Source organism: Lygodium microphyllum, chromosome 26, assembly GCF_053477565.2.
Source record: "Lygodium microphyllum isolate KBCC chromosome 26, Lygodium_microphyllum_v1.1.10, whole genome shotgun sequence".
NCBI lineage: Eukaryota > Viridiplantae > Streptophyta > Polypodiopsida > Schizaeales > Lygodiaceae > Lygodium > Lygodium microphyllum.
Genome location: NC_141160.1, coordinates 38,708,789 through 38,736,419, shown reverse-complemented (window position 1 = coordinate 38,736,419; position 27,631 = coordinate 38,708,789).

Genomic DNA, 27,631 nt, shown 5'->3' with positions numbered 1-27,631 from the left:
CATTATTCATAATGCTTTCTCATTTGTGGCAGTTTGTCCTACCGATCGCGATCGCAGGATGCCTTACTCCAGAAATTCGCGGGGCCATTTATAAGTTGTCGACTTTGGCGCAATGGATCTCACAGAAAGAGATTAAGACGTCATCTATTGAATCCCCAAGGCGGGGAGCAGTTGAGACGGTCTGTCTCTTTGAGAAATACCTGCCCACTAGCATGCTCACGATACAAGTTCACCTTCTTATGCATCTTGTGGACGAAGTGGAGATTGCTGGACCTGTCCATATGCGATGGATGTTCTTCCTGGAGCGCTTCATGAAAACCCTGAAAGGCTTTGTGCGACAACGAGCTCGTCCAGAAGGTAGCATGGCGGAAGGTTGGTTGGTGTCAGAGGCGTTAGTGCATATCTCACAATGGCTACCAACGGTGAAACTAGACAATGAAATGCTATGGACGCTGAAGGACGATGATAGGCTGACTGGAGATGTGGTGGTTGGAAATGGGGTAGAAAAAAGAATGGATGCCTCAATGGAAGAGAAGGTGAATCGCTTTTGTATGTTGCACCATGCCTCCATGGAGACGTGGCTCGCCAAGTACTAGATTGCAAGGCAAGATCGTGAGGAAGCGAGCTGAATTCCGACGCAGTACACGTCACCGACCGATTCGATATCCCGAAGGCATGGAGGAGATGCCGCGGTTTATGTCAACACGATGGTTGCATGGAGCCTTAACCGCAGCATCCAGCGAAGGGACAGAGGTCTCAATGGAGGAGTGGGAGTTCTCGAGGGGATGTAGTCCAAAGGTAATGAGGGGTTTAGAATATGTCGTATTTAAATTTGCTTGCTACATCTAATTTGCGTGTTTCAATATACAGTACAAAATATATAGTGCAGCGTGGTCGCGCAGACGGCGTGCAGCGTGGTCGCGCGGACAATCATGTTTCTAACAGTTAGCATTTTGTTTTCTTTGCAGCACTCCATTACAAATCGCGATCCGCAAGGCCTTGAGACTCGATATGCAGAGAGGCACGGTCTGAGGGCATTGATCGACCGATTGTATAGACGCAGCGGCCCTGTAAGTCACTCATCTTTTTTGTCCGTAGTTACCATGAGATATTTGAATGCATTATTGTATGGTGGATTGATATGTTGTTTCTTTTTCTGCAGAATCCGTTTGATGCTCCTTTGCGGGCGGGACGAGATTTCGGGGGACGAGGATTTCTAGCTCGCCCTTGGATCCTTAGAGCTCACACACCTTTAGTTTTTAGTCGCCTGATCTATGTAGACATTTTCTATGTATTAGTGATATCCTTTCATGATTGTACCAATCACATTTTATGCGATCATGTATTTATTTCATGTATCAGTTTTATGATTTCAGTATACATTCTTTTTGTTTGCAAGCGCTTTGTATGCAGCAGTGCAGAAACTATTTTGTATGGCTCTCATACAGCACACAGTGCTATATGTGGCAGGGCAGCTTGCTGTCCTGCCACAAAAATTTTTCCCCCCTGTTACTGTCGCTATTTGCGTCGTAAATTTACTGCTCGCGTCGCTATTGGCCTCGCTATGAGCGTCGCAACTTTATTGGTTGCGTTGCTATATGCGTCGCTATTTGCATCGCTATCTGCGTCGCATTTATAGCGATGCAAATAGCGACGCATATAGCGACGTTTCTATGGCGTCGTCAATAACAACGCTTTTTGCGACGACGGGGGCAAATTTTGTTGTTTGTATTTTCGTCGCTTTAAACGTCGGTATAAGGTCTATATCTTATAGTACTAGGTGCCTATATATATATATATATATATATATATATATATATATGTACATATTTTTGTGTTTTTTCTCCTCTTTCCTTATCCATTCATGATTAATGCTTGTCCCTTCCTAGCCACTTTTTTGCTTTCTTTAATGGAATTAAGATACTTTTGTTTTGCTACAAACATCATAGCATCTAGGATGTATCTCAAGAATTAAAGCCCACTATGTTTGTCATTTCATGGTTTTTGATAGTCTTTATGCTATTGTTTCCAAAGGTTATATGGTCACAACCTTTTTTAAGTATTTGAGCTTGGTGGGCACAACGAAGATTGGTGGAACTCTCTAGAGAACTAGTGATCTAAATGCAATCTAATGGGACATGTGCTGCATTAACTATCTGATGTGTCAGTTGATAGTTAATGCAACACATGCCAAGATTAGCAGTTTTAGTTGGTGAGAGTCAATGGACCCCTGAACCGGGGTACTAGGTGTCTACCCATGCTCTATCCCTTGGGCAGAGTCTTCCAAGGATCTTAATCCTAAAGGAAGTAGCAAAATCATAAGCTAGCGGCATGGGATTTTGCCTTTGAGCTTGATTAGGCGCCCGCCTAATTTTTTTTTAAAAAAATCAATCGATAGTTAATGCCCTTCATGGTATTTACTCCCCACTAAGGTTACTAGCCACGTTGTCAAGCGTTTTTGTGAAAACTGAAAACCCCTAGTCAAATCATAGTTAGGTTTGGTTTTTGTTAGCTTAGTTGTTTGTGTGAAAATTTGTGTCGTCGTTTCGTAATTGGATTTCTTGTGTTTGTCTAGCTTAGGATTTGTTTCTGTCATTCTGTTTGGTTTGTTAAGTGTGAAACTTGATAGCCTTGGTCAAGCTTGGTATTTTTTTGGACAGGTTGAAGTTGGAGCTTGTTAGTAGCTTCCAAACATTGTCGAACAAAGTTTGTTTTCTTACAACTGAGACTCTTGCACATTACGGGGACTATGGGTTCACGAGCACTTCACATTGCATTTGTTGATGCACTACACTCGGGGGTCGTCTCATGTTCTTATTAAATATTTCCATGCCATGGGTTGGATTTAAGCACATTCTGCACTATTGTTGAGCACTTCATGGCGTGAGGCCTACTACAGCTATATGCAGTAAATCCTAGTGGCACGCGTACATGAGAGAGTACCTGTCATTGAGCGTGCACATTTCTTGCATGCATAATATTTGGGATGTTCATCACAAAGTTAGGAACCTATGGATGAGTGTATAAGGTGGTTGGGTGAGTCAAAGGGTTGTGAAGAATGCTTCCAATTGTGAGATGGATTGTTCTTATTTAGTCAACATCTTGAGAACCATCATTTCCAGAGCGACGATGAGATTATGGGTGGGTAGAGCAGAGATTGATATTTCTTTGATGAGCATTGAGAGGTGAGGATAAGGAAATTTAAAGTTAACAAGAAAGTCTGTTTGCACTTTGCATGACGACGCACCAACACATCTAGTTAGGCTAGGCATAATTCTTCAAATGCATACATTATTTTTATGTGTAGCATCGATTGATTGATTGCATACCACAATCCAACATCACATATTTTTTCAAATCATAAATGATTGGGCACGGAGTTCATCTCAAAGAGCATATTATCTAGGTCACAATGCATAGCACGAAAACAACTGGAAATTATTTTCAAAAGAAGTCAAAACACGGTGCATGCAGAATGGCGGAGATGGCTACTATTGAAGGTATATGGGGGGCGCATTTTTTAAACACGTGAAGTAACGGAGACTCATGTTAATGGTCATGATGGCAACTATTGTTGACGAGGCAGTGAAGGCGGCATTGTGATGCTAGCCATCATTGATCATGGTCTGATCGACGGCTGCTATTGATCACGGGCTAGATGATGGCCTATAGAGACAAATAGCAGGGAGAGATTCGGAATGAAGATTCGAAGGTCGTTATTAATGATGTAAAGATGGCGTGCTCGATGATGACGGACAGGTGGCGTTCTGATAACACGGATCATTACGACATATCTGGATCACAAGCGTTTGGACGACAGTCTATCGATGTAGGGCACCATATCAACGCCTTTTAGCCTTTAAAGGCTATTCATAAGGCTGAAGCTTTTAAAGTTTTGCCTTTAAATGACTAGGCTTTTAGCCTTAGGGAAAGCAAAAGCATGAAAGGCTTTATGCTTTTGAAAAGCAAGACCCTCATACAAAGAAGAAAAAATTCCCAACTTGATGTTTCTCTTTTAATGTTTTTTGAATATTGAAATACTTTAGGCTTTGATACTTAGTATTTATAAGAAACTTATCGCTAAATGCTTACATTTTGGTATTTTTAAAGCATAAATCATAGCCAAAATCTCATAAATTTAATATCTTTTTAACACATAAATGTAAGTTCAAAGTTTATACCTTGATCAAGTTTTGTGTCTCTTTGCATATTTGGTTATTGATGAAAGAATCAACCGATTGTCCTTAGGGTGCATCCTTGTTTTGTGTCGTGCATATGGAGGTTCATGACTCTCTTTAAGCAAGTAGTCCATGTTAGAATATCAAGCTCATTTAGTGTGTGTTGACCGACATGAGCTGGACACAGCTAGTCTAGCCATAGTAGTTAGATACATTAAATAAGTCGGTGCCTTTGGTGTGAATGGTCTTATGACCGTAGGTTGTATCTTTCACTATTGAGTGTGGTATAAATAATAGAGTGTGAGAGAGGAAGCGGGTTGCTTCACTCTGTCTGTCATCTATCTGCCTCTTTGAATCTGAACATGGTATCAGAGCTTCATCCATGAGGCTGTGGGAGAATGGGCATGACAACTTGCAGTGCAAAGGAGATGGAAGTAAGGAATCAGGAAAAATCGTGGACTGCCTCCTGAAACCTGTGTTTGAAAATCGTGGACTGCCTCCTGAAATCTGTGTCCTGAAATCGTGGACTGCAACCTGTGTCTAAAAATCGTGGACTGCCTCCTGAAACCTGTGTTTGAAAATCGTGGACTGCCTCCTGAAATCTGTGTCCTGAAATCGTGGACTGCAACCTGTGTCTGAAAATCGTGGACTGCCTCCTGAATGGACAGCAACCTGTATCTAAAAATCTGCGCCTGCTGATCTGAATGGATAGCAACCTGTATCTGAAAATCTGCGCTTGCTGATCTGAGCGAATAGCAACCTGTCAATCTTCAGTGGGGCACCTGGACAAGGTTCATAGAGCATGTATGCTCACTATTGAAGGTATTTGAAGTGTGCAAGGAGTAAATGCTTGTGTGGGAGCTCTGTTATGAGCTGGAGTGACAGACACAGACCTATAATCATTTCTGAACTGCTATAAACATGAATGGACAGCATGCATTCAGTCATTACTGACACACAGGAGCCTTGTACTACACTCAGAAAGCATCTTTGGAGCACAAGAATGTGTCAAAGCATGTATACATTGGATCAAATGTCTTGGAGCTGAGATCTCTTGCTCAGAATACTCAGATCTGAAAATCTGAAAACTGTCATACACAGTCAATGACAGAATACTCAGATCTGAAAATCTGAAAACTGTCATACACAGTCAATGACAGAATACTCAGATCTGAAAATCTGAAAACTGTCATACACAGTCAATGACAGAATACTCAGATCTGAAAATCTGAAAACTGTCATACACAGTCAATGACAGAATACTCAGATCTGAAAATCAATGATAGGCTGAAAACTGTCATACACAGCCAATGACAGAATACTCAGATCTGAAAATCAATGACAAGCTGAAAACTGTCATACACAGTCAATGACAAGTATTGTGCATTACTGAAGCAATACAGGTCATCTTGGGGGTTCCATCATCTATATGAACTGGCCTATACATGCTAATGCATGGAGAATTGAAGCAAGCAGTGAGCATCATTGAAAACTGAATTTTGAAGCTGAAGTAAATGCAGTTACACTGTCCTGGCTAATTACAATTTTGGAGCTGCTTGGAGCTTGGTATGCTGAATTCTGGTTGACTGCAACCTGAAACTGAATTTGTTGACACACTCAGTTTTGGACTTGAAATTGCTGCTGGTTACTCACAGTTTACAGTTTTCAGACTGCATATATGTACCCTGGCAGTGAGGTTACATAAGCTTAAGCTGAAGCAAACACATAGCTTATGTATTGACAGTTATATCTACAGTTGAGACCACTTGTTTGTGGGTTGTTTTGGGGTGTCAATGGGCTGAAATACTCTGGTTTTTTTACTGCAATTAATTGCAGAAAACTGTCATAAACAGTTTCGGGCTGAAGTTGAACTGTTAAGAAAATCTTGGTTTGCAGGTAGTCAGGCAAGGTCTGCAACATGGCAAATGCTGATAGAACTGATAATGTAACCCAGATTGTGGGAGAAAAGCTTGATAGCAATAACTACGCAATATGGAAGTTCCGCATGGAGAACTTTCTGATAGGCAAAGGATACTGGGACTTAGTGACAGGTGTTGAGGCTGAACCTGAAGTTCCAGATAGGAATCCTACAGCTGATCAAAGACGAGCACATCGAGCTTGGACGGAAAGAGCTCGCAGAGTTTTACATTGGCTGTCATTATGTATATCGGATGCTATGGTGATGCAGATCATGAACTGTAAATCCCCAGCAGATGCATGGAACATATTGGTCAGATACTATGGCACAACTACAAGTGCCAGGAAGATACAACTGAAGCAAAAATTCAACAACATAGAGAGGAAGAACAGATCCATACAGGACTATGTCACGGAGATTAAAACCTTAGCAGATCAGCTCGCATCTGTTGGCTCACAGGTAGAAGATGAGGATATGGTTGCAGTGACCTTAAATGGCTTGGGTCCGGAGTATAAGTCTTTTGACACTTCAGTATCTGTGCGGGCTGAGATGCCTGATTTTAATGAGCTGGTTGCATTATTGATTCATGAAGAGGTGAAGCTTGGCTTAGCTACAGGGTCAAGCAGCTCTAAGAATAAGGATGCAGTTTTTTATTCGAATCAGCGTGGTCGTGGTAGCCGTGGTAGAGGCTATGGATCTGGCAGAGGAGGCCAGCAGAATGCATCCTATAGTAATAGCAATCAGCAGTCATCAAATGCAAGAGGTAGTGGCAGCTTTCGAGGTAGGGGGAGATCGAACTCCCGTGGCAGAGGCTCATGGCAGCAGCAGCGTCAGTCAGACAATCCAAATAAGGACAAGGATTGTCACTACTGCGGAAAGTATGGGCATATTGCAAAGGATTGCTGGAAGAAGCAGGGAAATCAGAAGGGCAAGCAGCATGGACATTATGCTACGTCCAGTCAGGCAGATGACTCTGGTGATAGACTGTTTGCCATGCAATATGTCAAAGATAAGGCTGCTCAAAAATCATCTGATGATGTAGTGTGGTACATTGACTCGGGGGCGTCGAATCACATGACCCCTCATGGTGATTGGTTCACGGATATGGTGGCTGAAAAGCATGGCTATGTATGCACAGGTGATGACACGCAACATAGCATTGAGCATAAAGGCAAAGTGCCTCTGGTTGTACATGATGGCAGGAAGAAGAATCTTCATGATGTTTTGCATGTTCCTTCGATTACGAAGAACCTATTGTCTGTGGGTCAAATGACAGAGCAGAACTTGCAGGTTCGCTTCAATAAGCATGGCTGCTTTATTGAAGAGTTTGGCAATGGATGCAAGTTGATCGCGAAAGGCCACAGAAATGGAAGAATGTTCACTCTTGATGCTACACTGCCAGAGCTGAATTCCGCTATGTTTGCTCAGGGTTCTGGCACTATCAGGGACTTAGAGATTTGGCACAAGAGAGTGGGGCATGTCAATTTGCAGAGGCTGCAGACCATGCAGAAGAAGCAGCTGGTAACAGGGCTACCTAGATTCCAATATTCAGATATTGGTCATGTCTGCGAGGCTTGCCAGTTTGGTAAGCAGTCACGATTGCCGTTTGTCAGGCATGTAAGACAGAGTACACGACCACTGCAGTTAGTGCACTCTGATGTTTGGGGACCAGCTCATAATGCATCTATGGGGGGTTCCAGATACTATGTATCCTTCATTGATGACTACAGTCGATATACCTGGCTTTACATATTGAAAACAAAAGATGAGGTCTTTGCTGTTTTTCAGAAATTTAAGGCACAGGTTGAGAAGGAATTTGAGTGTTACATCTCTTGCTTGAGATCTGATAGCGGTGGGGAGTATGTCTCCAATGAATTTGCTGATTTTTTGGCTGAAAATGGCATTCGTAGGCAGCTAACCTACAGCTACACTCCGCAGCAAAACGGAGTAGCTGAAAGGAAGAACAGGGTGCTAATGGAAGCTGCCAGGGCCATGATGAATGAGAAGCATATGCCGCTTTACTATTGGGCAGAGGCTGTTGTGACAGCCGCATATATTCTGAACAGGACTCCCACTGCAGGCATTCATGACATGACACCGTTTGAGAGGCTCTATGGCTATAAGCCGGATGTAAGACACATGAAGGTCTTTGGCTGTCTTGCTTATGTGCACATTCCAGATGAGAAGAGGAAAAAGCTGGATCCCAAAGCGCATAAGAGTGTGTTCATTGGATACTCGCAGGAGAAGAAGGCATACAAATGTTATGATCCCTCTACCAGGGAGACTTTGGTAAGCAGGGATGTCATCTTTGATGAGCTGGGCTCTTGGTATGTCTCACCAGTTGCAGTGCTATCCGATCTGTCTTCCACTCATGTCTCTACAGTTGATATGCAGCAGAGCACTGCTATGACAGGCCCTATTAGTCAGACAGTATCCCCATGGACAGGGAGATTGAGGAGCTCACCGTCCACTGACACGGGTATGTCAGTGAGGGGGAGACATGATGTCTTGGACAGCAAAGGAAAAGAGAAAGTTAGTGAGGATGGTATGATGACACCTGGCAGAATGACTTCGGGCTATGAGTCTAGTGATACTTTAGACAGCGAACTTGGTATTCCGACTGTCTATACGCCTGGCACGAGGCAGAACAGGTACATTCCGCCTCATGAGAGAGGTGAATCGAGTAGTGCACCACAGCCTAGACGATCGCAGAGGGTCAGATACCCTGTTGACAGGTTGACGTACTCTGGTTATTCTGCAAAGCATTATGCATACATGACAAAAGTGATGGAGATCAAAGAACCAGGTACTTATGCTGAAGCTGCAAAGGATGAAAACTGGTGCATGGCTATGGACGAAGAGATGAAAGCCTTGGCTGAAAATCAGACTTGGGATTTTGTACCACTGCCTGAAGGGAAAAAGCCTGTTGGCTGCAAATGGGTGTATAAAATCAAATGTAAGTCTGATGGCAGTGTAGAAAGGTACAAAGCAAGGCTGGTCGCTAAAGGATATGCTCAGCAGTATGGCTTGGATTATGATGAAACATTCAGCCCGGTTGCAAAAATGGCAACCATACGAACTGTTATTGCCTTGGCTGCTGCAAAAGGCTGGAAATTGCAGCAGATGGATGTTAAGAATGCATTCCTCAATGGTGATTTAACAGAATATGTATACATGGTTCAGCCGGAAGGGTATGAGCACCCTGATTTTCAGCATTATGTGTGCAGGCTGAAAAAGGCACTGTATGGGCTGAAGCAGGCTCCGAGAGCCTGGCATGCTAGGATCAGCAGTTACTTGCAGAGTCTTGGATTTGTTGTTGGCAGGGCTGATCACAGCCTGTTTACAAAGAAGACTGACAGTGGCTTGGTAGTGCTGGTCATATATGTTGATGACTTGATAATCACTGGAAATGATGACATGGGAATTCAGCATGCTATGAAGATGCTGAAATCTGAATTTGACATGAAAGATCTGGGAGATCTGAAGTATTTCTTGGGTATTGAGGTCGTACCAGCTGAAAATGGCTTATGGCTGATGCAGAAGCACTATGCCATGGAAATGCTTAAGAAGTATGGCATGGCTGAATGCAAACCACTGGATACACCTCTGGACCAGAATGTAAAGCTAGACATGAACACTGGGGCTGAAGTAGAAGATGTGACTATGTACAGGCAGATGGTCGGCAGTCTGATTTACTTGACCATCACTAGGCCTGACTTGAGCTATGCAGTAGGGCTTATAAGCCAGTTTATGCAAAAGCCGAGAAAGCCGCACTTGGATGCAGTTAGACGCATCATGAGGTATGTTAAGTCCACTGTAGACTATGGGCTGTTCTATGTCAGAGATAAGCCCTTGATACTGATTGGATACACAGATGCAGATTGGGCAGGATGCTCAACTGACAGACGATCTACGAGTGGCTATGCCTTTGGCTTTGGTAGCGGCATGATCAGTTGGAGCAGCAAGAAGCAGCCTACGGTTGCTTTATCTAGTACTGAGGCAGAGTACAGGGGGGCTGCATGGGCAGCATGTGAGATTGCTTGGCTGCTCAAGCTTATGGCTGACTTGGATATTCAGGTTGATGCTCCAGTGAAACTGTTATGTGATAATCTGAGTAGTGTACTCCTGGCCATGAATCCAGTTTACCATGCTAGGACAAAACACATAGAGGTACACTACCACTTTATTCGTGAGATGGTCCTTGTAGGAAAGGTTGATCTTATGCATGTGAGGACTGATGAGCAGGTAGCAGATATCTTTACCAAGTCTCTGGGTAAAGATAAGTTCTGTGGTTTTAGATAGCTACTTGGAGTACATATGCTGTCTTGAGCTTGAGGGGGAGTGTTAGAATATCAAGCTCATTTAGTGTGTGTTGACCGACATGAGCTGGACACAGCTAGTCTAGCCATAGTAGTTAGATACATTAAATAAGTCGGTGCCTTTGGTGTGAATGGTCTTATGACCGTAGGTTGTATCTTTCACTATTGAGTGTGGTATAAATAATAGAGTGTGAGAGAGGAAGCGGGTTGCTTCACTCTGTCTGTCATCTATCTGCCTCTTTGAATCTGAACAGTCCATCAAGTCATTACAAATTCTTTGGTGGGGGGGGGAGGGAGGCATCGGAGATTCTTCCTCAATGGCATTACTAGAACACCGCGAACTTGGTTTGCTTTCTTAAGCTCCTTACCACGAACCAGGCTTTGATACCATGTCAAGATTGTGGGAGAGAATGAAGGAGTCTCACTTGTAGCTTTCTTACTTGCACAATGGGGGAATACACACACAGGTGGAGGCAAAAAATAGTTTTCATCTTCTTAATTGTGTGTAAGCAAAAAAGAACTCAAGTATAGAGAAATAGAAGAACCCTATATATGGGTCTTAAACCAAATTCAACTAACTAAGGTGGCATACTAACTGAGCCACGAACTAGAGTAGATAATGATAGCTGTCATCTAGCTATTATTCATGGGCGGTGTACCAACCGCATCTACAACTAACAAGTCGATGACATAAATGCACAACGGTCACCCTGGCATATCACGAGTGGAGCTTGTTATCTCAACAGGGCAGCATATCAAAGCCTTTTAGCCTTTAAAGACTATTCATAAGATTGAAACTTTTAAAGTTTTTCCTATAAACGACTAGGCTTTTAGCCTTAGAAAAGCAGAAGCATGAAAGGCTTTATACTTTTGAAAAGCAAGACCCAACGTGTGTATGTAAAAACTATATAAGGAGGTATGAGAGGAGGCTTAAGGGCCTTCCCCCTCATATACAATTATATCATGTGAGAGAAGAGTGGAGGGTCACATGCGGGAGTGTGAACTCTCTTCATGCTAGTTATGAAGTCAGAGAATTTGGATGTCAAACCGCTGAGTGACGACCCAAGGCTATCAAGGTATGAAATTTCCATGATGTTGGATTTGTCTTCAAAGTTTGTTTTGAACTTTGTGTAAAGTGTTGGTGTTTTCGAAATTTGAGTTGGTTTTGAGTGATGCTCTACCCGAATTTGGGTTTTAGTTGTTTGAGCTACAAGAGGCATTGTGTGTTGTTTTGTTCTCGTGTGTGGTGGTTGTCGAAACATTGAAATTTTTTCGTGTTGTGTTGTGCATCCGACAAAGTCAATTCCCCCAACCAGCACTCCTTAATGTCTTGTTATCGAGTTGTGAGTGAGGCTTTCTCTCGATCACCGCTCGCGTAACAACGTGTTAGGAGCCAGCATGCAAGAGGGCAATGGGGAGATAACATTCTCTAGGGGCTAATGAATGAAGGAGTTGGGTTGAAATACGATATGTACTCAATTCACTCACAATGCTAAAGGACTAGCCATGACACAATGGAAGTCAAGTACCTTGTAATAGTTTGAAGCCAAAATGTTGGCATGGAAAAAGGTGGAGTCAAAGCTACACTAGGATCTCAAAGCTTCAATGACAAGAGCCACACTATGCTTGAGGGTGAAGATAAAATCATTGTCAAGGTCCATGGTACTCCTCTCTAGGTCACCTATGCTTCTTAAATCAAAAGCTAAAATGAAGCTTTTATTGCATTAGCATCCTTGCTTACCAAGATGAGTTGATATACTCCATCCTTGGTGTGCATCATTTGACCTTGAGGAAATGCTCAAGCATGAGTGCCTTGTGTAGGTATCATTTATGGGGCTACCAAACTTGTTGGAAGGAGAATTGGTAGCAATTGCTAAAGCACTTGGGAAGGTTCTCTTTGTTCCAAAGGTGAGTCCAAGTGTAACATGCCCGCCCCTCAAATTGCGGGACACGTCTCAATAAGCCATCGAGAGATCAATCTAGAAGACGCCGCCCGGCACTCCCAAGGAATAACACGGGGTTTGCCAACTAGGGTCTCTCGAGTTTGCCTCACAACGGAACTTATTCGGCCATTGTTTACCGCAGCACAGAGGATCAGAAAATGGAGCAGAGGAGGGGGAAAATGGAAGAAAGAGATAACTGAAAGGGCACATGACAAAGGAAGGAAAAGGCGCCCCGAACGGAGGTCAGACCTTGAAAAATTTGAATGATGACCTCTCCAGAAGGCCTCAATGTCGCCTCGAGAACAGGAAAGAGTAAAAGTGCACCATTAATTGTGAAAGCGCTCCCGAATCCTTGTAAAAGAGTGCCAGGCTCACTTCTGTGCAAATTGTATGCATTAGTTGGGAATGGGATAAGTTAGAACGGTGGGAAATAGGAAAAGAGGGCCTAGGCTAATGGCTGGCCATGTAAAAAGTGGGGATGATCGCCCAAAAAGTAGGGCATGTATATAAAGTTCAAAAGTGAATGAGAAGCTCATTCTTGTGTGTGGCCAAAGCTTCTTTTTCTTCTTCTCTTGTTTCTTGCTTTCTTGCTTGTGCTTGAGTGAGGGATTGAGGGAGCGTGAGGGAGTGAGTGTGTGAGAGTGAGGGATCGTGGATAAGAAGCTCCCCATCTTCTCTCTTTGTCTTCTCTTCTTCTCTTCTCTTCTCTTCTCTCACGTGGCTATAGAGGATGGAGCTTGACGGAGAGGACTTCAGGTTGCTTGAGCTTGCCACAAGGATCGTGAAACTACCGGAGTGCAAGAGAGAGGAGGGAACTCGATCGAGAATCAAGGTAAGCTCACTACACCCGTAAGGTAGGTATTGCGCATTGGCTATGTGAGAGGTAGCCATGGCCACTCGGCTTGAAACGCTTGATCAATAAGCGGTCTGTAGGTCTCGGGGTAGAGCTTCGTAGCTTCCCTCCATTTTGGTTCCATTGTCGGGACCGATAGAATCGAGTCTTGAGCGCCGTGCGCATTGAATCGAGTATAAAAGTAGGGTTTGTAGCCCGAACTGGTGCTCGAGATAGTTAGGAGATTTAGGAGGTTTTAATCCTTGGAGCAAGTAAGTATTTTGATTTGTTGTTGAATATTAGAGTAGGACCATCCATCTCCATCTCTGGTTTTGATTTTTGTTGCATTAGGTTAAGATTATGATAGGAAAAGAAGGAAAACAGAAGGGTTCTGCTGCTACTGGAAACAGGGAAATAGGGGCACATATTCAGATTTCTGGCTGGAAGAGTATGAGGGATTAGCTTCTGAGGTTGTAGCAGGCTGGGGTGGGGCAATAAGAGGCCCAGGGAACCAAGAAAGACCACATTTGACATTCTACCTTGTGAGAAGAGAGTGAGCTTGAGAGCTAGGGGGAGAGAGAGAGAGAGCTGCGGGGAGATCGTTGAAGTGCTGATCGATTCGAGCACTACATTGATTCCAGATATGCCTAGTAGTTCCTTGTATTGTTTTGCACCTATTTGGAAGGCATATAACGATTCCATGGAGTAGGCGTTCACCTTGAGGCATCGCGCGCAACCTGCGGGCCGTCGTTCGCGCCGTCGGACCAATCCGTCTTATTCCCAAAATTGGACCATTTAATATCGGGAGTCGGACCGTCCGACTACGAGAATCGAACCACCCTGTCCGATCCGATTCCCAGAATCGGACCACTGCGAGAATCGGACCCAGTCTCAAAATCGGACCACGTGTCCTAGCGCCACAATCGGGCCACTCGACCCATTGCAGTAGTCGGACCCCCTATCCGACTAGGGAACTCGGACCAGAGTAGAAATCGGACTGTCCGATTTTCAAAATCAGACCACCCTGTCCGAGTCTCAAAATCGGACCATTCAACTCCGATAATCATACCACTTTTCCTAGTGTGAAAATCGGACACACCCGTCCGATTCCCAAAATCGAACCACTTCATTAGAACTTAAAATAAAGGGTTTTTAAACCTTCCCTACAGTCTTGGCCACCCTGTTCACATCTCTGACATCCCTGGAAACCCAATTTAGCCCCTAGAAGCTAGAGACCAGACAGGATAACAAAGGATTCACCCCGAACAACTAGACACTGAGCAGACCGAATTTAGAAGTTGACTTGACTTTCGGTGACCAACCAACCAACCCTGAAGCAGAATAGAGAACGCAGCATGGACTTTCAGTAAGACCTTAGATCAGCCAGAACCTACGCTTAGAGCCATATCAGGCTACAAATGTGAGGGGAAGAGTGGAATTTGCATTGAGCATTTCTTACATCTGCACCTCACTTTTGATTTTATTACCAAAGGTGCACTACAAAAAAAGAAAAAGCATGTTTTCGCATTGAGCACTAGAAAGCACGAAGCACAACTTGTGAATAAGATTGACAACTGCTTTCAATAACAAGGAACTCATCAGGAGACATAATAACATCAAGGAATTCACTATTAGGAGAAGATCCCAAAACATAGTTGGGTGCCTAAAAGCCCCATCAGTAGGACCCTAAGAGGACATGAAGATCCAGAAGGCGACAACATAAAGGATCGGACGCTGCTGGAGCTACTCAAATTGATCGACGACCTTGTGGAGCTGGAAGTGGGAGCAATGTCAGGATCACGAGGCGGACAAGGAGAGGACCGACTGGACTTGGGAGAATTCCCAGTCTTAGTACAGGAGTTAGTCAATAAGTACGACTTGTTGACTAGGATGGTAGTTCAGGGCAGACCAGTAGAGGAAGTGGTAGCAAACCTAGAAAAGGAAAGAAAGGCGATTAGAAAGGCGCTAGAGAGCATAATTGCCTATAACCACGAGCAAAAGGCTAGAAAACTCCAATAAGATGTAGACATGTACGAGGCCCTTGCTAGCCTTGGCTGGTGCAGCCAAAGCAGGACCAAATGTAGAGAGAGAGTGAGCAGCAGAGGCTGACTTATCGTTGAGTGAACTCGTAGCCAAGCGGCTCATGGACAATACATCCGTTGAGCAGAGCGCAACAGCTTTAGCCACAGCATTACTCTCGGGATTAGGGGTCACGCAGGGGGCAAAGGGGCAATCTAAAATCCCTATTGTGGCAAAGCAGCTAGACAAGTATGAACCTAGCAATGACCCATATAGCTTTATTGAGCAATTTGAACAAGTGTGCAAAGCAAAAGCTCTCACGGACCTTGCACAACGCTCTCAAGCTTTCGGTCTGTGCTTAGGTGATAAGGGGAGAATTTGGTACACTAGTCTAGATGCAGCTAAGCGCACGAACTTTGCCCATCTTAAGGACCTCTTTATCAAGAGATTCTTTGAGGCAGGGTACTATGACAATCTCATTGTCCGATTGATGAATGTCAGTCAGAGGGAAAAGGAAGACGTAAGGGACTATGTTACTCATGTGCGTAGACTCTTCAAGAGGATCCCTGCAAATGAGTGACCTAACGAGAAAGCTGTGCCTACCGTATTTACAAATGGAATTCAAAGTGAGGAGCTCTACAAGGCTTTGGCTAGTAACTCCACTCTACACAGAGACATGTTAGCTAGAGTCTTTGAAGAGGCAATAAGGGTGGACGATTAGCTTAGGGAGCGAAGCATAAGGAACACCAGTTGGGACAGTACAAGTCAAAGAGCTCCAAAGCAGACAATAGCTTCAAGAGAGAGAGAGAACTCTAGCATACGGGATAAGGGAAATAGTGTTGACCAAGGGCAGGAGCTGGTTGAGGTAAGAATGGAGCTTGCACGATTGCAAGAACAAATGAGGAAGCCTGTACGGTCGCATGTGTAGTGTATACACTGTGGTGGTAACCACCTCCCAATTGAGTGCCAAGATCCTAGATCTAGGCCGTGCTCAAACTGCGGTAGATTCGGTCATGACGCATTACATTGCAGATTGCCAAGGAGATTCCCATATGCGCAGCAATACAACCCTCCATACTTAGGCAACATGCCACCTAACCTCTTTGGCAGGGGAGCCCAGTTGGCGCTTCCAACACCAAATGACGCAAGACCGGTCATTCCTAGGCTAGAGATGAACCCAATAGGCATACCCAGACCACCAGGGCCCTATGTAACCCATCCAACTGAGTGACGCTCCTGTTCACTATGTGGAAGAACCTAGTGAAGAGGAGACCTATGTGAACCCTTACATATCCTATGATGAGGAAGGCAATCCAGTCCTGATGGACTATTGACCAATACCGGTAACGGCGCTAGGTAGAGGAAGAGGCAGAGGCTTTGGAGGACCAAGCCAAGATCCAATCTCATGCTAGACTTGTGGTCATCCAGGCCATGTTTCATCACGCTGCTCGGAAAGGGAATAGGCAAACAAGGACAAAGCTGACCTTCGATGCGCTGAGTGTGGAATCACACACCTATTTCCTGACTGTCCTAGACAGAAGCCATTAACTAGTTCTGCCAACGTGCCCTCAGTACCCTTCAGGCTGTTCGGTGTGGAGACCTTTGGTAGTGAGGATACGTCCATCCCACTATATATCATGATGCGAGCATAGACAAAACAAACAGGCATCTCATTGCCTGGGCCAAGTACCTGGATGTAGCCTTGTTGGGAAAGAAAAGCCGGAGGAGAAGGAGAAAGAGAATAGATGCAAAGATTACCCTTAAGATTGAGGAAGCTACAACGCTAGTGACGGGAAAGAGGGTCACTGATGCAGAGGTAGAGACCTCAGCTCCTAAGACGGCAGAACTAGGGAGTGCCAAGGTAGGGAAATACCCCATCCCAGACGGCAACTCGAGCCTATAGCCAAAGTCAAAGAGTGGGTCAAGGATGCCTAGGAACACCTTAAGGACGTAGAGCCCATACTGGAAGACCAAATTGAAGACTTCTCTAGCACGAGTACACCCGTTTCACCATCGTGACCCCAATCGGGGAACACACCCACACCACATGAAATGCCACAGAGGCAAGACCATGAAGAAGCATGTCAGCAAGCTAACCAAGATTATGGCCAAAGAATGCTGACCAAGGAGGAAGGTAACCACCCAGCAACCTCCTCATCACTTTAATGACCACTCTAGTAACCGTGAGCCTAGGAGATCTGCTTCGGCAGCATCCTTCCTTATGGCAAGAATTAAAGTATTGGGTGGAGGGAAAAGAGGAGCATACTGCCGCTGACTTGTAAGAGCAGGACACATTCATGTTAATTCCAAGCCTAACGCTACACTCAGTACCAATGTCACTGCATGTCAATGCTTTCTGGGAAGGCACTGAGATGCATGCAGTCTTATTTATCTTAGCCTTGGGGGATGTAACACGAAAAGGAATCGTAGACATAGGCGTTGGTGTCAGTGTCTTGAGCCACACAGTTCTACAGGCATGGAGAAACCCACCCGTGGAAACGCCTAGGTTCAATGTCACATTGGCCAACGGAATGAAGGTCAGACCATTCGGGGTCCTAAAGAACTGGCCAGTGAAGGTCGCAGGGGTGCAGTTTTACGTGAACTTCATTGTCACGAAGGGAGTGGACTATGACATACTGCTAGGCCGACCCTAGATGAGGAACGCACGAGTTATTGAAGATTGGGATAACAATCTCATCTTCTTGGGTAATAGAACAGAAGCTGTAAGGGTTGAGATGGATACCTGGAAGACTGCCCCAGCCAACCTTGATGCTATCTCAACCATGCTAAAAGGTGATGCATAGGCAAGCAAACCCTATGGATCATTGACCAAGTACATCCCTTGCCCTGAGGATGAGCGGGATTGGATGCATGTCTTGGCAACCGTTGACCTACCATTCTCAGATGAAGAAGAGCTATATAGGCAAGCTGCTAAATCCCCAAGCATGCCAGCAAGGGAGCCCATTGTGCCACTCTGCATGATGGCAGGAAGTTCAGATAACCCAGGGAACCGGTCTCGTTCCATATCCCCACCAATAAGCTCGAGCTTTAGGGAATCATAGAGTACTTGACCGATAAATTGAAGGGCAACATGGTTGCCAATCTAAAACACCTAAGTGATCTCTTGGTTAAGCCTGAGTGGAAATGGACCAAAATTCACGATCTTAACCTATTATACAATTGGGCTTTAGTCACTGACGAAAAGGAGATTGGAGAGGAAAACCTGGGGGATGACGAGCAATCAGAGGGGGAAGACTCTCATGATGAGGAGTATGAGGACTGCCGCTCTATTGGAGACAAGAGTGAAGAAGAGTTAGACATGATAGAATATGACACTGAAGGGAGAGTGATCGAACAGATTAAGGCAGACTCTAGGCCTAGAAGGAAAAGGGCAGTCTGGAATGAAAGAGGAGTCATGTGGATAGAGTGCGATAGATCCTAGTTGGAGCACATAGGAGCCATGGATTACGAGTAGGCAGGAGTGGCACAACCATTGGTAGTTCCAATTCTTAAGACGGATACACCTACTGAATTACGACCCCCTGGCGAAACTCCTTCCTCAAGCGACGGATGTGAGTTTAACTCGGAGTCAGAAGTCAGTATGAAGAGTGATCCCGAAATACCCCAACTCTCTAAGATCAGACACACCAAAGGAGACTTGCCAGTCCACTAAGGTGCAGGCAGCTAAAGGAGGAGGCCAGGAAGCGAACTAAGGACTCAGAAGCAGAGAGGCAAAAGAAGCCGCAGGATCTCCCCAAACGCTTCACGAAGTTTAAGAAGGCCGATAGAGTGGTGATTCTGCTAGGAGCAAAGAGACAAGGGCAAACCAGTGAGCCAATTGAGGGACCCGCAAAGGTCAAGGAAATCAACTTGGCAGGGGAAGGCGAGAAGCCTCGACCTACGTTCATTGCTGACGACTTGACAAAGGATGAGGAGGCTAAACTTGTTGCTCTCCTATGAGAGTATGTCGACGTGTTTGCCTGGTCCTTGGAGGAACTTAAAGGAGTCGATCCTAGGGTTGTGACCCATAATGTCCCAATGGTTCTAGATGCGGTGCCAACAAAGCAACGACCTTATCCTATGAATCCCAAACATGCCCATGCAGTGAAGGAGGAAACCGATAAGCTCATGGAGGCAGGATTTATATATGAGATTGATTGAGCACACGGATTGGGTATCACCTATAGTGATCATTATGAAAAAGAATGGTAAAATTCAAATTACAAGAAAGTTAATGCCGCTACGAAGAGGGACAACTACCCCTTACCGTATACCGAGCACATGTTGGAGAGGGTAGCAAGCAAAGAAGCCTACAGCTTCTTGGATGGCTTCTTTGGCTATAATCAGTGCAAGTGCACCCTGATGACATGCACAAGACTGCCTTAGTGGGGTGTATTCACCTACATCGTTATGCCCTTTGGGCTAATGAATGCGCCTGCGACCTTCCAACGATTAATGTGCACCATCTTCAAGGATATGCTTAGACACGAGCTAGAGGTATTTGTAGACGACTTATGCGTACACTCTAGTTGGGCCGAACACTTAGAAAAGCTGAGAGCTGTCTTTTAATGGTGTCGGTTATACAACCTCTCGTTGAACCCCTTAAAGTGCCAGTTCTGGGTGAAGCTCGGATGTATCCTCGGGCATGTAGTGTCAAGGAATGGCATTGCCACCGACTTCTCAAAAGTCAGAGTCATTGTCGACCTACCACCACCCATTAACTACAAGGGCGTTCAATGTTTCTTAGGCCACACAGGATACTATCGACGCTTTGTATTGAATTATGCAGTGATTGCTAGACCATTATACAAGCTGCTGATCATATTTGAGTGGACTGAGGAATGCCAACATGCATATGAAGAGTTGAAGAAGGCTCTCACCACTGCACCAATCTTACGAGCCCCAGATTAGAGCATAACATTCCATGTACACATAGATGCCTCTAAGTTTGCTATTGGAGCTATTCTATGCCAGCCTGGTGAGCATAACCTCGATTACCCCATGAGTTTTGCTAGCAGGCAGCTCACTGAAATGGAGATGAACTATTCCACTACAGAAAGGGAAGGGTTAGCCATAGTGTTTGTTGTAAAGAAATTTAGGCATTATCTGTTGGCCACACCCTTCGTCTTTTTCGTTGACCATCAAGCATTGCTTTATCTTGTGAACAAGCCATGCGCTATAGGTCGCATAGCTAGATGGTTACTTCTCCTGTTGGAATTTGATTTTTTTGTGGTTGTACGTAAGGGGAAGCAACACTACATGGCTGATCACATGTCCCGCATACCCACAGGAGAAGCTGCTGGACAAGGCATACCTGAGGACCTACCAGACGCTCATCTCTTTGGCCTGTCTAGCGAAAGAGACTTGTTTAGTGCCGATCTGACGCCATATTGGGCCGATGACATAGTTCAAGTGCTAGAGAACGGTCTACCTGAGAGACCTATTGAGAAAGCCAGGCTAAGGAGACTTATCTTAAAGATCCAGCCATACCAACTGATCGTCGGCCAACTCTATAGGCTAGGACAAGAGAGTTTATTGCGTAGATGTGTGTGTGAGCACAAGATGCACGACGTATTGAGAAAAACACACGGTGGAATAGCTGGAGGACACTTTAGTGGGGATACAACAGTCCGTAAGGTGCTATAATTCCAACTATGGTAGCCCACCCTATTCTGTGATGTTGTTAAATTTGTAAAACATTGTGATGAGTGCCAGAGGACTAAGGTGCCCGTGCGCAAGGATAAGATGGAGTTGACCCCCTATAATAGCATGACAACCCTTCGAAAAATGGGGCATTGAATTCATAGACCTATCAGTCATGCAGCACAGTACTCCCAGGCACGCTACATCATCGTGGCAACTAATTACCTGACAAAGTGGGCAGAGGCAATAGCCACTAGGAAGAACCACTGCGAAGTTCTTGTGAGCCACCTCTGATCCTTCAGCTTCCCTCAGCCTCTTTACACATCTAAGCGCACAAGAAGAATTCTTGCCATCTCAGCTACCTTCCTTTCCACCATAGCCAGCCAGACCCCCTGACCTTGGAGGAGTTAGTGCATGCAATAGAAGTAGTTTCAGCTCCTGATTTCTTCTAGAGATCTTCTCCTTAGCTCACTGCAATTCAGGATGGCCCATCAAAGGCTAGGATTAGGCGACATGGTGGGCAACATTGTCAAAAACTCAGAAACAGGTGCAGATTTGCAAGCATGACATTACGAGTTGTTGTGCATGCTAAAGAGGGCGCAATCACTGGGGCCACCATAGGGTTTTCATAGCCCCCCTAGTGGGCCATCTCTCCCTAAGAGGGTTTGGAGAAATTCCATCTCTGTTAGCTGCTATAAGACAAACCCTAACTATGGGTCTTTGGCAGCCATAGCCCTAGCTGCATTAAGGGGCACTTGCACCCTTCTTTCCTAGTCACCAATTCTTACTGTGATCGTGCCACAGCTCCTACCTTCATCAAAGCTCCTTAAAAAGTCAGCGCACATGCTGTTATCTACAGCCTGTTCGACCTTTTCCACGTACTTTTGAAGGTTGCATTTTTCCACCAACTCCTTCACTGCCGGTTCTTCCAAGATGGCTTCATCTAAATTAATGGTATGTTTTAACGTGAACTGGCTAAATCCACGTGTCTCAACACTGATTCCATACTTTGTCAGCTCCTCTTCAGTGAATGGAAGTTTACCCTGTCCTGCCATGGTAGGTATCTGTCATTACACCATGCCAGCATTAGCGTTATGAATTGACTCATCGCTAACAAAAACCCAAGAAAGAATGCGTGTGACAATTTGCCGTGCTGATTTAGAGGCATGAAACTTGGAAATAATTCAAAAACAACATCTATTTCCTCCTTGCATTCTTCCCTATCTGAATTCAGTTGATCATTTTCATCCATTATACATCTTGCTACATCACTTGGCTCTCACTTTGCTCCCCTTTGCTCCCCCCCCCCCCCCCCCCCCCTTTCCTTAAGTTATAAAGGAATCCTTCCTAGGATTAGTAAGGGAAGAAAGAGGACTCACATGGACTTTGTGGGGTGAGTTACTTGGCCAATAGCCAAGTATAGAGGTTAGGGTTATATTCAAGTTGGGCATGACGATCAAGTTCACATGGTCGTATGGAATCTTGGGTGATATAGGTCAAGACATCATGAAAGATGTCCCCGGAGTTGAGGCGACTAGCAACATGCAACTCCTCTTCCGTAAGGAATTGGTCAATGTAAGGGTGGGCCAACACATGGTCATCTAAGTGTATGTTGCGTGTAATGGCCAAAACCCTAAACGAAAGAGGTGCCACATAAGTAGGGTCGTGTTCAATTGTTTTGATTGCCCTTCTTTGCTTGGCATTGGTCATGATACGCCAGCCTTTTTTCTCCCATTGGAGTCACAAGGCATACCACAGTTATAAGAATGAAGAAGTAGAGCTGGCAAGCTGTGTGAGCTCCTCCAGTTCTTATTCAAGTGTAGAGCGATCAGGCTTACGGTACGAGGTAATTAGTCTTCTGAGAATGGCTTGCTCCTTTGAGATTTCTCCATTAGCGATCAATTCGGTGGTAATTTTGGGAAATTTGACGATCATAAACTGCAAGGGGTTCATTAAGAAGTCCTAGGTCAAGCCTCTCATAGCTCCTAGCGAATGTGGTGAAGGTGTTATCTAACTCCTTGATGCATGTCACTAGGTCATCTCCTGAGGTCTCAGCAAGATCCTTGGCCACTGAAAGGAAAGATCATCTTTCATACGAAGGCCTAAGACCTACTGGTGGTGATGGTGCAATTGGGTTGGACAATGGTGACTCCGTTGATGGCGTCACATATGGGACTTTGCTCTCGAGAGCACTTTGAGATGTTGCTGGGGGCTCCAGTGGCATAGGAGGTGTGCTGCATTCTATCTGAGCTGACATGGGGGTGCACAACTCCCCTGACTTGGATAATGCTGGGGCATCTAGCTTTGGATGATAAATGTGTTGGGATTCATTAATGACAACCGGTGCTGGTCCAGCTTGCTTTGCAGCTTGTGCTCCATATGTGCAAGCCTCTCTAGCTGGAGTGGGGTTGCTTAGAGTTGAGCCTCTTGAATGGCCACTCTTAGGCACCCATATCCAAGGGTTACCCTCATAGTATCCTTGTGCTCGCAAGAGATCTTTGGGGATCCATCGCGGCATGGTAGTGCGTCTATGTTGATAGCGTCTAAGCTGCCTCTTAGGCTATGACTGATAGTTTTTGCGTTTAGAAGCACGTTTCTGCGGTTTACCAGGAGGTGGCCCTTGTCGTTTTGGCACCCATATGAGCATGGACTCTTTAGCCTTGTGAATGGCCTTGGTGGGCTTGGTTCTAGTAGTTTGAGCGTGGGGTGAGATATCACAGCCCTTCTCCCTAGGCTTGGCCATGGGCATGGTCGTAGAGGTCTCTATCGATGGCTTTGCAATTGTAGAAGGATCAAGATAACCCTTGCTGAAAGTAGTCACTATGTGCACATTGCCAATAGCAAGATGGATGCGATCTAGGTTATAGTCCACATTATAGTTCGTCTGCTTTTTAAAACTGCGACCTAGGAGTGACTTATTACCGGCCCCTTTAGTGTTTGGCAACACATAAAAGAAGACTGGTATACTTTCAGACTCGATAGAGACGGCCACTTTGCATTTTCCTAAGAGTGAGTAAGTGTTGCCCCAAAATGGGCTGAGTTAGGTTGACCAATGCATGTCCAATGGTCATGCATCAAGATGTTATAGTCGGAACCTTCGTCGATCAAGGCATCAAAAGAATACGTCCGTTCTGCAGTAATCATGATTCGTAGGTAGGCGGGTGCCACTGTTTCTTCATCTTGATCTGTCAGTTCAGTAATAGTAGCCATGCAGACGTTGACAGGTGCTTTAAGCATAGGTGGCTCGTGCAATGGATGGGAAGGAGGATAGTACTTTTTCATGCGACTGCCATTGAAGAAGCCTTTGAGCGTCTCCAACTCAACACTGCCTGTTCTACTGATTGTACGTACTCGGAAAGGTCCTAGTCCTCAAAATTTCATTTTCTATTTGTGACCCTTCACAGAGTATAGTAGAATGAGGTCCTCCTGATCAAAGTTGCAATGTTTGACATGCTTGTCAAACCACATCTTTCTTCATGCCTCCTCACAAATCAGAGCGTGGGTGGCTAAGAGTCGAGTCTCCGTGAGACGCTCTAACTCCACTAAGCGGTTGGTCCAAGCCTCTCTTCCCTCCCAACTGGGGCTTGTGTCCAAGAAGGAGAGGCGTCCAAAAAGAGATGTATATACCATGATAGGAGTCAAAAAAGAGGACGTGCACACAGTGGATGGAATCAGTTTGGCTGACATTCTAGACCCTGCGACAAGGATGCAAGCTAAAATGGTCCATGCACTTTTCTCAAGACATAGATACAACGTGCTAATGAAAAGAATCGGGGTGCCATTGCTGGAAAGCATCACTGCAGGAGTTCCAGAGGAGGTGGATTGGAACGGCTTTGTCCAGAAAACTATCAAGAGTTCAGCCACGCTCCTGGCTCCACCGGTAGCACCAACTGGTGGGGAATCTCCGACCTCCACTACACGATCCGCAAGAAAAAAGCCTGCCACAAAAGCCTCTACAATCAGATATGGAGGTGTCCTGACATCAATCATCGATGAGGCTATCAAGGATGCCGGTGTAGAGGAAGAGCAAGCTGTGCACCAAAGCTCACCTCACCACGAGGAAGAAGGCTCGAGTGAAAAGACAGTAAGCAACAAAGGAGAGCCGGAAATACCACCCACTCAAGCGACTAAACAACGGAAGCAATAGAAGACTGACAAGAGCCAGAAGAAGAAGGAAGACAGTCTGAGCAAAGAAGAGCGAGCTGAGATGAAGCGGGCTCAAAGAGAGTCAAGGAGGGTGGAGGAGAAACGAAGGAAAAAGGAAGAGGAAGAACTCGAAAGAATTAGAGAAGAATCAAAGAGGGCAGAAGAAGAGAGGCAAAGAAGGGCAGAGGAGGAAGCCGACGAGCTAAGGATGAAAGAACTTGCTGAATTGGCAGAGGCCACTTGCGCAGATCTATCAAAGAAACCCATGGGGGAGGAGAGATCTACCCTTTGAGTCCCTGCCATGAGGCTGAAGCAAGTGGCAGTGTGGAAGCGGCCCCAATGGTTGTAGGCAAGGGCAAGTCCTTGCTGCACCCCCTACCTTCCTCCTTCGTGCTAGTGCCAATCGACACCACAACCACCCCGCAACCCACGCCCTCTCTAGACACGGCCCAATTGATGAGCATGATGCATATGCTTGTTAATAAAGTGGCTGAGATTGTACCGGAAGCCAGAGCAAAAAGGCCCGTTGTCGTAGATGTCGAGTTCACCAAAACGACAAAAGCTAGAGGCATCAACCACTACAGCCCCTACTCCCATGCCACCTAGTGCAGACTATGATGCTTATGTGATTGAGCTTCTAACACAATTGGACAAGGGGAAAGAAGAAAAGAAGGTGGCCCTCGTGGAGCTAGAGAAAGAAAAGGAAACTTTGGCAACCTTAAGACTAGAAGTTTCAAAGCAAGCAGCCAACCTAAAAAGGGAGGTGAAAGTGCTACAAGATCAGTTGGAAGCAAAAACGAAGGAAACCCAGGACAATGAGAGCCGCCTAAGACAAAGGATGGAAGATGAAGAGCAAAACTTCATGGCAGAGCAGCGGAGCTTAAAGTTACTAGTGCAACAGTATGCTGACCTGGAACAGAGAACTACCAAACTGGAAAGGTATGGACAGATAGCAGCTCAGGAGGGTGAGCCAAGTGAGCGACAAGAGGATGCCATAGCTTTTCGACTATAGTATGGACTTGAAGAACAAGACATGTTGGAGAGAGATAGAGTTCCTAGAATAGGAAAGGCCGGTAGTCCCCGCAGCAGAAGCACAAAGGCTGCAAAATGAGGCACAACGACTGCAAGGTGCATTGGAGATTGCCAAGGGAGACATAGAGGCCCTCATGGCCATGGCCTTCACACAAAGAAGATTGCACCTTGCAGAGATCCAAAGCCACGAGCAGCTTGTGCAAGAAAAGTCAGAACTAATTGCTGAGGCGGAAAAAAGGTTCAGCATTGCAAATCAGGCAAAAGAAATTACTGAAGAACAACTGGCTCGAAAATCTAGGGAAAGGAACCAACTCTGGTTCTTAACAAATGAGTAGCAGCAGGTTGTGATGACCTTGGCAAGTGAGTTGGAGGAGGGAAGAAAGAAGACGGACGAGAGAGCCAACGAGTGGGAAAGAAACAACTTTGAAAGAGTTAGGAACTCAATGAAACGCTTGGCGGTGGCTGAGTGCAAGAGAGTGCTTGCCGAGTCTAGGGTAGAAGCTGCTGATGTATGTGCCAATGCACAAAGGCAAGCCTTCCTCAGCACAATATTGCATGTCACCCAGGCGGAGGGCAATGAGTTGGTGGAGAAGGTAAGAAGGAAGCTAGAACTGACCACCCGAGCACTAAGGTATGGCCTTCAAGAACGGGAGCTTCCAATAGGCACAGGAATCACAAAGGAGCAGCAAATTCACTACCTACGCTATGCCGGCCTCTCCATTGATGAGCTTAAGAAAGTTGGGTTCGAAGAGTGTGAGCAGCCATCCACCACCACAAGTGGCCCTAGAAGTTGTCACGCAGAATGTCGAAGAGGGTCCGGACTTTGAGCAAGATGCTGAAGAAGAGCAACAAAGAATGCCCAGTCCGCCTCTACCAGACCTCCCGCCTGAAGAGCCTAAAGATGTCCACATGTCCGAGTGCATTGTGGCAGCCAGAAGAAGAATACATGAACTAGTAGAGGAAGCCCAATGTAGAGCATGATCACTACCAAGACAATTCCTTGAAGAGCCAGTGCCACTGCGGGGGGATCCCCATCCTATCAATTGGCCTCAGGAATTGGTCATATGGCATGAACGGGAGTTCCAAACGAGGCCATTTGAGCTTTCATTTGCTTATCCATGCTCTCTGAACCATGCGTTGCCTCTAGGCATTCTAGTCAAGATCAAAGATTTAGCTAATGATCTTGCAAACAGGTGGATAGAGGAAAGAAGCCTCATAATAACCAGATGGAGGCAAGAGCCTGCAGACTATTGGCAAGACAAGGTAAACAGGGTTCAATCGTCCAAGGCTACGAGGCATAGCTGAAGTGGCGGAGGAAGATATGGGATACCAATTTTGACGCCTGGACCGCCTTCTGTAGCTCACTCCCTGAAGAACACAATGACCTCATCTACATGTTCTACCCCCATAGGCATGGAGTTGACTATGATCGAAACATTCATGGGGATTTTGACTTTCCTAAGATATGTAACGTTAATGCCCGGAGCCCTGAGGAATGCCTAGTCTTTAGGTTAGAGGATCTTCTTCCATCTATCAACTGCTTCCTTGTGGATTTTTCTTCTTGCCCGGATCCAGCCTTCTTAACCACCTGTAATTATCTT